This window comes from Triticum dicoccoides, chromosome 7B, assembly GCF_002162155.2.
Source record: "Triticum dicoccoides isolate Atlit2015 ecotype Zavitan chromosome 7B, WEW_v2.0, whole genome shotgun sequence".
In the NCBI taxonomy this organism is placed as follows: Eukaryota; Viridiplantae; Streptophyta; class Magnoliopsida; order Poales; family Poaceae; genus Triticum; species Triticum dicoccoides.
The window spans coordinates 1,551,994-1,563,484 of record NC_041393.1 but is presented as its reverse complement, the minus strand read 5'-3'; positions in this window follow the sequence as shown (position 1 = coordinate 1,563,484).

Here is an 11,491-nt window from a genome sequence, read left to right as displayed (position 1 = left end):
ATTTTGTATCCTTCATGGAAAATGCTTCAACGCACAGGATTTCTTCATACGCCAACTCGCTGCATCAGGCTCAGATCTGTTTGGTTTAAAGTTCTATGCTCCTTGGGTAATGAGACTGATCAAGCTTCACTCTGCGATCTCATATCAGCCCTCAGCCCGCAACCATCGGATCTTCTTGCCAGATGTGGATACCTCTGCTGAAGCTATATATCCTGAGCCTGCCAAGCAACCTTTGAGTCTTCAGAATGCAGAACACCAGAGCTTCACTCAAAACGATGAAGGTGTTGAAGCCATCTCCTGGGTGTATCCTTTGGCCGGCACTACACGTGCGCCACACCCTGCTTCAACTGAAGCCACTGATAGTGCAACTGCTTCCAGACCCAAGAAGCGCGCTCGTGTTCTCAATAACCGAGAACTTCTTGTGACCCTTCATCAAAAACAAGATAGGCATCACGACTGGCTAAAGCGTTAGATGAAAAGCCTCTTGGTGGATGTAAATCGTCTTCAAAATATTGCCACCAAGAATGCTTTCGTCACTCATGAAACCTGTCATCGTACATGGAAAGGGCTATCAATGATGTGTACTGAAGCTGAACTTGAAGAGGATGGCTTCACTAAGCGATTCAAGTTTGACACCACACCTCCTAGAAGGGCTGTGATGCGCAACACACCATCACTTGAAGACTCTGAGTTTTCTTCATCTGCTGCCACAGTCACTGCCAGAATCATTGATGAAGAAGACGATGCTACATCACCGCCACCTGCTTCAGCACCTCCAAGCTCTTCTGCATCGCCAAACACCTCCAACGACCCTGCTGCTCCTGGGAACGAGTAGACACTCTATGTCTTCAAACCTTTTTGGTCCTTGCTGACAAAAGGGGGAGAAGCATATGGGTTGATAGTCTTCAAGCGGGTCCATATGGGCGGGTGCTTTATGTTTTGCTATATTTTGCTTCATGCTTACAACTCTCGTTTTTGCTTCACTTGGTTCTTTGAGTTGTAACACTAAAACTCGATGGTCGTCTGCTACTTGTTTGCCACCCTGTTTGCGAAGATAAATTTGTGCGACGATAAATTCCATACTTATCTCATTCTGCAGACGTCCATTTTCCATTATGCATGTCATTATCTTCATATACTTTCACATGCATAGTGGATTGTCATCATAAGCTGAATTGGATCTCCACAAGTACAACCTGCCATGTGCATTTGCATTCCAAAATCAAATTAACTTATATGCACATCTTCAGGGGGAGCCCTTGAAACTTATGAAGACAATTCCTTATCCGTTACAATTTCACAGACTATATTCCCCGTTGAAAACTTCAACTAGTTTGTCATCAATCACCAAAAAGGGGGAGATTGTAAGTGCATCTAGTGCCACCCCTAGTTGGTTTTGGAGTATTGACGACAAACCTAGTTGAGGGACTAATGTGTTTGTGAGAATTGCAGGATAACACAGGTAGAAGTCCCTCATTGATTCGGTTTTACTACCAGAGATGACCCCTAAAAATGTATGAAGACATTGAAGCCAAAGGTGGTATATGAAGATATTCACATTGAAGACTATGACAAAAGAAGACACGTTATGAAGCCTATGGAGCTCGAAGACTTAGATCTTTCGTAGTTCTTTTTCTTTTGTGTTGAGTCATAGGAACCACCGTACTGTTAAGTGGGGTCCAGGAGAACCAGTCAGAATGACTGAAGTGATGCCTAAACCAAAAACCTATGTCTTCGAGTGAAGACAATGAGAGCGAATCTTGTCCAGAGCCGGACAAGTCAGCTTTGCTTGTAGCCCAAGTAAAGTTGCCATGAGAGTTTGAAATCTGACCGTTGAGACACGTGTCAGTTCCTTAGTGACCCAGGGTCATTTCGGACAAATCAGGTCGGGTTGCCAAGTGGCTATAAATAGCCCACCCCCTACAACCATAAACGGTTGGCTGCTCAGATTTCAGTGCTCGGCTTTTGTCGTTTGAGAGTAACCCACCTCGAAGCCTTTGAGAGAAAATTCCTAGCGAGGAGATAATCCCTAACCACCCAGAGCCAGAGAACATTGGGCATCACTTAAGTCTTCTTGTCTGTGTGATCTGAAGACTTATTACACTTGAGGACTGTGAATCCTCCAGACGGTTAGGCGTCGCGTTCAGGGCATCCAAGAGACATTGTGGATTGCCAGTGAACGAAGTCTGTGAAGGTTTGGGAGTCTACCTTGAAGACTTACCAGAGTGATTGGGCGAGGACTATGTGACCTTAGCTCAAGGAGAATATGGTGAGGACTTGGTGTCCTGAGCTGTGTGTTCAGGACTTGGTGTCCGGGACTGTGTGTCCTAAGGTTTAAATACCTAGCCGCTCCAACCAGACGTACAGTTGTCACAGCAACTGGAACTAGTCCAACACATCATTGTCTTCAACGAGTCACCGGTTTCATCTTCACTTCCTTTTTCTTACTGTTACTCATTGTGAAGCCATTGCATGCTTGCTCTATCTTTTGTCTTCACAACGTGAATGTATGATCTGTTAGGCTTCATAACTTCTTCCTACCTGATCCTTATTACACTGCAGCTGTTTGTCTTTGTGCTTTCACTCTATTGAATACTTGACCATGGCTTGCCTAGTGTAATCTAACTTCCGCTGCATAGTAATAGGAAAAATCTTCGCTGATTGTCTTCATAACTCCCACGTTTTGAAGACTTCCATAAAAATCGCCTATTCACCCCCCCCCCCTCTAGTCGATATAACGCACTTTCAGTCTCTTTATCCTTAGCCTTCAATACAATGTGAAGAAATAGACAATACATTAGCGATGTTACATGGTCATATGTTTGGAACCTGGTTTTATTATGTACTTTGCAATAAAATACAACTAATATTTTACATGGGTTCACCAGAATAAGTTCTGTATATAGACCAAAGCTATTTTGTTTGGTTTTGCTGCCTCCTTAATATCTTCTGTTCTGGTACTACTAATGTAAAACCTCAACTTTTCAGCGAGCTATGGAAAAAATGGTGGAACCGCCACCTTCTGAAGGTGGCGAGGCAACTATAACCGCAATGGCAGCTCTAGCTGTAGTGGGTCAGTACCTGTCCACTAACAGTGCCAAAAGCACGTTCCTGCGTAATACTGGGTTGGTTGTTAAGGCAATATCGTCCAAACTGCCTCATGATCAAGATATGCAAGCTCAAAGCAATGTTGTATCTGCGCTCCAGACACAAGTCCATTCCCTAACAGAGGCCCTTTGTGAAACAAGGAGAAACATTGCTCAATGTCGTCAAGATATGCATGGTTTTGAAACCAGACTATCAGACATTTGCTATGTTGTTCAGGAGCCTAGGGGAAATGAAGGCGAGGGTTATGGTGTTCCATCAGACAATATAGCATGAAAACGTAACAGTCAGGTCAAATGAACCGAGCTTCTGAACTTTTGGTGGTGCATTTATCTGCTAGACTGTTAAGTTTTATGCCAACCTTCCTTTTGTTATATAGTTGTAATTTGTTTTGGTGCGATACAAAATTTATTCTTAACATGCAGCCACCAGCTGAAGAAAACAGCAAGCCATTTTTGTATAGTGTAGGGTGTTCCCTATATTTGCACTGGTGGCGATCTTTGATGCCGAGTGGATGTAATCTGTGCAATCGCCTTAATAGCCTAGCGTTAGTTTGGGCCTTATTTATTTCCTAGTCTTCTTTTTCCCTGGTTTGCTAGTGGCCGCAACTACCCATGGGCCATATACGGGCCGTAGGATCCATGGGTCTCCTACGGACCATCGATAAATGGGCCTGTAATCGGTGGGCCTCGGGCTGTCGATAAATGGGCCTAGGGCCGTCGGATAAATGGGTCTACATGGGCCATAATCGGGCGTAATTGGTATCGGCCCAGCACGGTAACGGGCCGTTAACAGGCCGTAGGACTGCAAAAGCTTAATTCTATCACAGGCATAACGGGTCGTTAATGGGCCAGAATATAGGACGGGCTGGCCAGAAACGGGCCGACTCTTGCCATGGGCCAAATTTGGCCCATTAGGGTAACATGCCAGTAACGGGCCGACTCTTGCCATGGGCCGAATTTGGCCCATTTGGGGAACAAGCCAGTAACGGGCCGACTCTTGCCATGGGCCGAATTTGGCCCATTAGGGGAATAGGCCAGTAACGGGCCGAAAGTAATCGAGGGCCAAAAAGGAGCCCAAGAACGTATGGGCCGTCAATAGGCCGGAAGCTAACACGGGCTGGAAACGGCCCATGTAAATCACGGGCTGTTAATGGGTACAAAGAAAATTACTGTTCATTATGGGCTAGAGTCACCGTGGGCCTGTAAAGGGCCGAAAGATACGAAGGCCTCATATGGGCCGAAAGACGTCGTGGGCCATACATGGGCTGAAAGTGAAATGGGCTGGTGTTATATTCGACGGGCCACATGACGTTGTTGGGCCGATTTCCTTTAGTGCCTAACGGGCCGTAAAATCAGCTATTTGCGAAGAGACCGTTAACAGGCTTTTCATGGGCCAGCCCGTTAACTTTTGACCAAGTCAAACGGGCCGGCTTTGTAAGCTAAATGGGCCAGTGGTGGGCCGTGGCACATGTCGACATATCATAGGCACCTATCTGACCCACTGACGAGCTGACACGTGTTTCGTTCGGCCAATAAGAATTTTACACGTGGAAATTTCCCATTGGTCGGGGCTGTTAACGGGTTATCGGATCCAAAACCTGACCCGATAGTTTAACGGCGTTCCGTTACGGTGGATGCCATGTGTCGGTCACCCTTCACGAAAGCACTTCTGTGACGCGCGATTTATCATCATGGAAGTGGACACTTCCATGATAATTTTGGTAATGTCATGGAACACTTCTACGACAGCACATGTATGACTATCTTGATTCTGTCATAAATTTGTCATGGATGTACATGCATGACAAAAAACGCGACCTACTGTGACAAACACGTATCATCACGGAAGTGTATTTTTTTTGTAGTGTATACCGAGTTTTGCTATTGTAGTTGGATCTTATGATGTTTCTCCCCCTCTACTCTCTTGTGATGAATTGAGTTTCACCTCTGAAGTTATCTTATCGGATTGAGTCTTTTATGAGAACACTTGGTGTATGTCTTGCCGTGATTATCTGGGGTGACAATGGGATATCATGTGCCACTTTATGTATGTTTTGGTGATCAACTTGCGGGTTTCGTGACATTGGAAACCTATGCATAGGGCTTGGCACACGTTCTTGACTCTCCGATAGAAACTTTGGGGCACTCTTTGAAGTACTTTGTGTTGGTTGGATGAATCTGAGATTGTGTGATGCATATCGTATAATCATGCCCACGGATACTTGAGGTGACAATGGAGTATCTAGGTGACATTAGGGTTTTGGTTGATTTGTATCTTAAGGTGTTATTCTAGTACGAACTCTTTTATAGATTGATCCGAAAGAATAACTTTGAGGTGGTTTCATACCCTACCATAATCTCTACGTTTGTTCTCCACTATTAGTGGCTTCGGAGTGACTCTTTGTTGCATAATGAGGGCTTGTTATATGATCTATCTATGTTATTATTGTTGAGAGAACTTGCACTAGTGAAAGTATGAACCCTAGGCCTTGTTTCCTATCATTGCAATACCATTTACGCTCACTTTTATCATTAGTTACCTTGCTGTTTTTATCATTTCAGATTACAAAAACCTATATCTACTATCTATTTTGCACTTGTATCACCATCTCTTCGCCGAACTAGTGCACCTATACAATTTACCATTGTATTGGGTGTGTTGGGGACACAAGAGACTCTTTGTTATTTGGTTGCAGAGTTGCTTGAGAGAGATCATCTTCATCCTACGCCTCCTACGGATTGATAAACCTTAGGTCATCCACTTGAGGGAAATTTGCTACTGTCCTACAAACCTGTGTACTTGCAGACCCAACAACGTCTACAAGAAGAAGGTTGTGTAGTAGACATCATCTATCACCTACAATTTCAGTGCTTGCAGAGAAAACCTTACTGAAAACCGCTTATCATTTCCTTCTGCTCCTCGTTGGGTTTGACACTCTTACTTATCGAAAGGACTACGATAGATCCCCTACACTTGTGTGTCATCAAGAAGCTACCCCCACGACAACAGTCGGGATTCTTTGTCCTCTCATATATGGTGGAGACTCTCTCTCACTGATTCCTCTCTGACATTTGTGACCGTCGGCGATGGTCGTTACTCCTCCTTCCCCTAGTGCATAACAAAGGTCTAGCACAAGGAGAAGAAAGAGAAATGACCCCCACGACAACAGCCGGGATTCTTCGTCCTCTCATATATGGTGGAGCCTCGACAGACTTAAAGTCAACCCGAAATATTGTTTAATTATCTTTCTAAAAAAGGACATATCGTTTAACTAAAAAATAAAGTAGTTCTATTAATTTTCTTACTCAAAATAAACTACTTCTATAGTAAATTAAACTAGTTTTATTAAATCAACTAGTTCAACTAAGCACTTACTATAAATAAAATAAAGTAGTACTTACTAAAAAAACTACTTCTATAATAAAATAAACTAGTTTTATTAAATCAACTAGTTCAACTAAGCACTTACTATAAATAAAATAAAGTAGTACTTACTAAAAATAAACTAGTTTAACTAGTTCTATTATTTTTCTAACTAATTCTATTAAACACTTACTAAAAAACATCTAATTCAACTAACCTAAAAGGCACACTAATCTAACATCTAATGCACTAACCTAAATCAGAGAATGTTCAAATAATAATCTGTACAGATTACTAGTATATATATACATGGAAAAAATACAAATATGAAAAAAATGAAAAAAAGAGAGCCGGGGCGGCGGCGGCTCACAGTGGGGCCGGCCGGCGAGGGCGACGGCGGGGGCGGCAGACGGCGTTGGCGTGCAGGATCCGGGGCGCGCTGGGGGGGGGCACGGGTGACGGCAACGGCATGGGCGGCGGGCGATAACGTCGTCGGCGTGGGTGGCGGATGGCGTCGGTGTGGTCGACGGCGACGGCGTCCGGCAGCCTGGCGGCGTCGAGGAGGTCCGCGCGCGTCGTCGGGGGCAAACTTCAAGATGAAAACCAAAATTTTCACAAGAGTTCCTTATATCCATGAAGCTTTAGTCCCGGTTCTTGGCACGAACCGGGACCAATGCACCCCCTTTAGTCCCGGTTTGTACCACCAACCGGGACCAAAGGCCTCTTTTCAGCAGCCCAAAGGGCGGGAAGCAGAGGCCTTTGGTCCCGGTTGGTTGCACCAACCGTGACTAAAAAGTGGGCATTGGTCCCGGTTGGTGTCACGAACCGGAACCAATGCACCCCTTTAGTCCCGGTTGGTGCCACCAACCAGGACCAAAGTCCTTGTGCTGCCCGCGTCGCGGCCAAAAGTTTAGTCCCACCTCGCTAGTTGAGAGAGCTCGAGAGTGGTTTATAATTAAGCGCTGCTGCGCCCACCCTCTCGAGCTCATCTACACTGCAGGCTTTCGGGCCTAATCCGTGACTGTGTGCATGTGGTCCTACTGGGGCTGCTGCGGGCCTAAATCCTGGCCCATGGTTGGGTTTCTAGTCGTATTCAGGCCGTGGTGGCCCAGTTGGTGGCACTTTTTTTTGTTGTTGCTTTATTTATTTTATTTTGTTTCTACTTACAACAAAATACTTACTGTTGCTATTTTTATTTATTTTATTAAAGTTTAATTATTTTACTTTATTACAGTTTATTTTGTTACTAATTATTTATTTTATTTTGTTTCTACTTATTTATTTTCTTTTATTTTTTGCTTTTTTATTTATTTTATGAAAAAAAAATTGCTTTTAATGTTTTGAACAGAAAATACTTTGACAATTTTAGTTGCATAAATTTTATATAATTTTAGTTCCAGTAATACTAGAGGTTTATAAAAACTTTTTCGTTGATACCTTTAGCTATTAGAGTTTCATTATAGTTTTCTAGTTCATTCTTTTTTTATTAGAGTTTCATTAAAGATTTCTAGTTCATTATTTTAGTTTATTATTTTTGCTATTAGAGTTTCATAAAAGTTTTCGAGTTCATTCTTTTTTATATTAGTTCATTCTTTGAGCTAAATGACCCTAAAAATGAAAAGCATTTCAAATGAACTTTGAAAAGGTTGAAAGTTGGCATGGCATCATCATTTCACCCACATAGCATGTGCAAAAAAGTAGAGAGGGTTACGGCAAAAACTGGATGCACTTCGTGTACAAAACGGACAATCTGTTTCGAGGTATCAGGGTTTCATACGGAAACTCGTCTGTTACAAAGGGATTTTATGTTTTTGAACTTATTTGAACTCCAGACTTTTTTGTGTTCAAAATGCACCATTCAAAGCCACGTCATCAATTTTCAACCCTTTCCGACTTCATTTGTTATTTTTCATGCATTTACTGATTTTTTTGAGCTATATGACCCTGAAATTGAAAAGCATTTCAAATGAACTCTGAAAATGTTGAAAGTTGGGATGGTATCATCATTTCACTCACATAGCATGTGCAAAAAGGTAGAGAGGTTTACGACAAAAACTGGATGCACTTTGTGTACAAAACGGACAATCTCTTTCGAAGTATTAAGGTTTCATACGGAAACTCGTCTGTTACAACAGGCATTTCATTTCTTCACATTTCATTTCATTCCTCATTGGTCCCAGTTCGTGGCTGGAACCGGGACTAAAGGCTCCCCTTCTGTCCCGGTTCTAGGCACGAACCGAGACCAATGTCTGTGGGCCAGGAGCGAGGACCATTGGTCCCGGTTCGTGTCTAGAACCGGGACATAAGGGTCCACACGAACCGGGGCAAATGCCTCCCGAGCCCCGGCCGGCCCCCTGAGCGCACGAACCGGGACGTATGCCCCCATGGGTCCCGGTTCATGACAGAACCGGGACTAATGGGATGGCCAGGCCCAAACCAAAGCCCTGTTTTCTACTAGTGAGAGGATGTAAGCGGCCTGGAGACTTGTTTCTTTTTCAAATGTTGCAGCTGCTGCATCAGCACTTTTTTCCATTCCATCGTCCAGGCTAGGCTTACATCCATATGACTTGGTCAACCATGCGTGCAGGCTTACATCGAATCTTGCACAAGATCAATTTCATAATGCGAGGAAATGCTGCAGAGCTCAAGGAAGTGGCCAATAATTCGCTGGGAGCAGTTTGTTTAATGGTGAAATAGCTCTCAAGTACATGTCGATACTTACTAGTGTAATTCAGAAAGGAATTATTGTAAAGAGTAAAATGCATTGGTGGTCACGCTCACTTTGGTCACTGTACTCAAAAATACGGTTAATACGGTCACTATATATGTGTTGTGATGATTATACGGTCACTGTCACACCGTATAGCTCTGTATTTTGTTTAGTTGACCAGTCAAACCGTCTGAATGGCACCTGGCCCACCAGTCAATGGGTAAAAGAAAAAAATAGAGGGAAAATAATTTAATGCGCAGGTGAGAGAATCGAACGACTAACCTAATGATGTGGGGCCAGCAAGCTAGCCAGTCGAGCTGATGCCGGTAACGGTAAGTGTTTTATCTTGAGAAAGGCTGCCTACTATATCGTGGTAGCATTCACGTGACAACTATGGTTGGGCGGCTGTTGATTGTACGTGCATATTTGTGTTTGTGTATGTCTTCGCACTTCAGTAGGAGATACTTCGTCCCTGGCAAAAGAATGTACCATCTTCCGTTGTGTTAGAATAAGTTGTACAGGGATAGGAGAGGTTAGTTTGAATTGTAATCTCCTCTTCTCTCGATCGATCCTCTTCCTTGTAAGCTACGGCATACTTTCTATATAATACAATGCGGTCCACACGAAGGGTTCTATGCTTCCTAACTCGTTTCACATGGTAACAGAGCCTCTTCCTCGACAGGAATAGATTACATCTAGCTAACTTCCGCGACCGAGCACATGTCTACCACATCCGCCGTCATGACGCCCAGCACCATGGGTGCGCTCGATCACCACCACCTTATCCTCCGCTTTTGCCTCATCCTGCACCTCCACCAACACCTCCCTCCTTGGACCGCCACCCCAAGAGAAGCCGACGAGGGGAAACTTCCTGCTCTAGAAGGCCATTGTGTTGCCCCAGATCAAGGGCGCGCAGATGGAGCACCACCTCGACGAGAAGAGCCCGACACCACGGGCCACGCTCACCATCACCAAGGACGGCAAAGAAGAACAGGTGGTCAACTTTGCAAGATCCCTCTGGTATGCACAGCAGCAACAACTCCAAGGATACTTGATGGGCTCTCTTTCCCGGGATATCCTTGCACAGGTCAAACCGCTTCAGACGCCAGCCGAAGTATGGCGGCCCGTCGACGGCGAGCTTCCAAGCAACATCACGGTGCTGCAACCCCGACAGCATACTATGCACACTGTTTTAGTCAGATACAGTGTGGTCTTTGGCTGGATTTGGAAAACCAAATGCACTATGCAATGGAAGGTGTTCCTGTGGCTGTTGTTGTCTGATAGATTGAACACCAGGAATATGCTCAGGAGAAGGCATTTCAGAATCCATAATGATGACTATACCTGTCTACTCTGCAACCACCCGCCAGAGGAAGACATTGTTCATCTCTTCTTCACTTGCCCCTTCAGTCAGAGATGCTGGGATGCATTGGGCATACGTTGGCCAAATGACACTGACTGGATTAGAATGATGCATGAGGGGCAGAAAAGATGGGCACGGCCGTTGTTTTTAGAAGTTTTTGCAGTGGCTGCATGGGGGATCTGGAAGGAGAGGAATGATAAGCACTTCAGAGGGATTCATCCTTCTTTTGTATCTTGGAGGAACAGATTCAAGAAGGACTTTGCTATGCTGGTTCATCAATCAAAGCAGGAGCAAGGCCCCTACATTCTCTCAATAGTCGACTTGCTTTGATTGTGCTATTTTTTCTGGTTGATTAGCTAACCACCCCTCCCCCCATGTAATTTGTATAGTGCTGGACACTCTAACCCCTAACCTTATATATTTATTATAAAGGCAATGAGAGAATCTCACTGTCTTCAGTTTTCAAAAAAAAAACTTATCGGCGTCTGCAAGCCGAGTACCAACTTCAGCAACTACAGGCGCTCCTCGGCCACATGTTAGTGCGTGCGTGCAGGTGTGTGATCCTAATGGTATAAAAGGACATCGCTTGAAATGCAACAAAAACCGTCTTATGCCACTAGTAGAAAAAGGGGCTTTTGTCCCGGTTGGTAAGGCCCTTTATCCCGGTTTTTGAACCGGGACTAAAGGGTCGTTACTAATGCCTCTCCCCTTTAGTCCCGATTCTTACACGAACCGGGACTAAAGGCCGCGGCCACGTGGAGCTCCACCTTTAGTCCCGGTTGGTAACACAACCGAGACTAAAGGAAATTTTATGATTATTTTTTGAAAATTTTGTTGAATTTTTTTTGAATTTTTTTTATTTTCAAATTTCTGAATTTTTTTAACCTCTAATCTCTAATCATCACCCCTCATCACTGCTCAATTTATCCTCTAAACTCTAATCACCC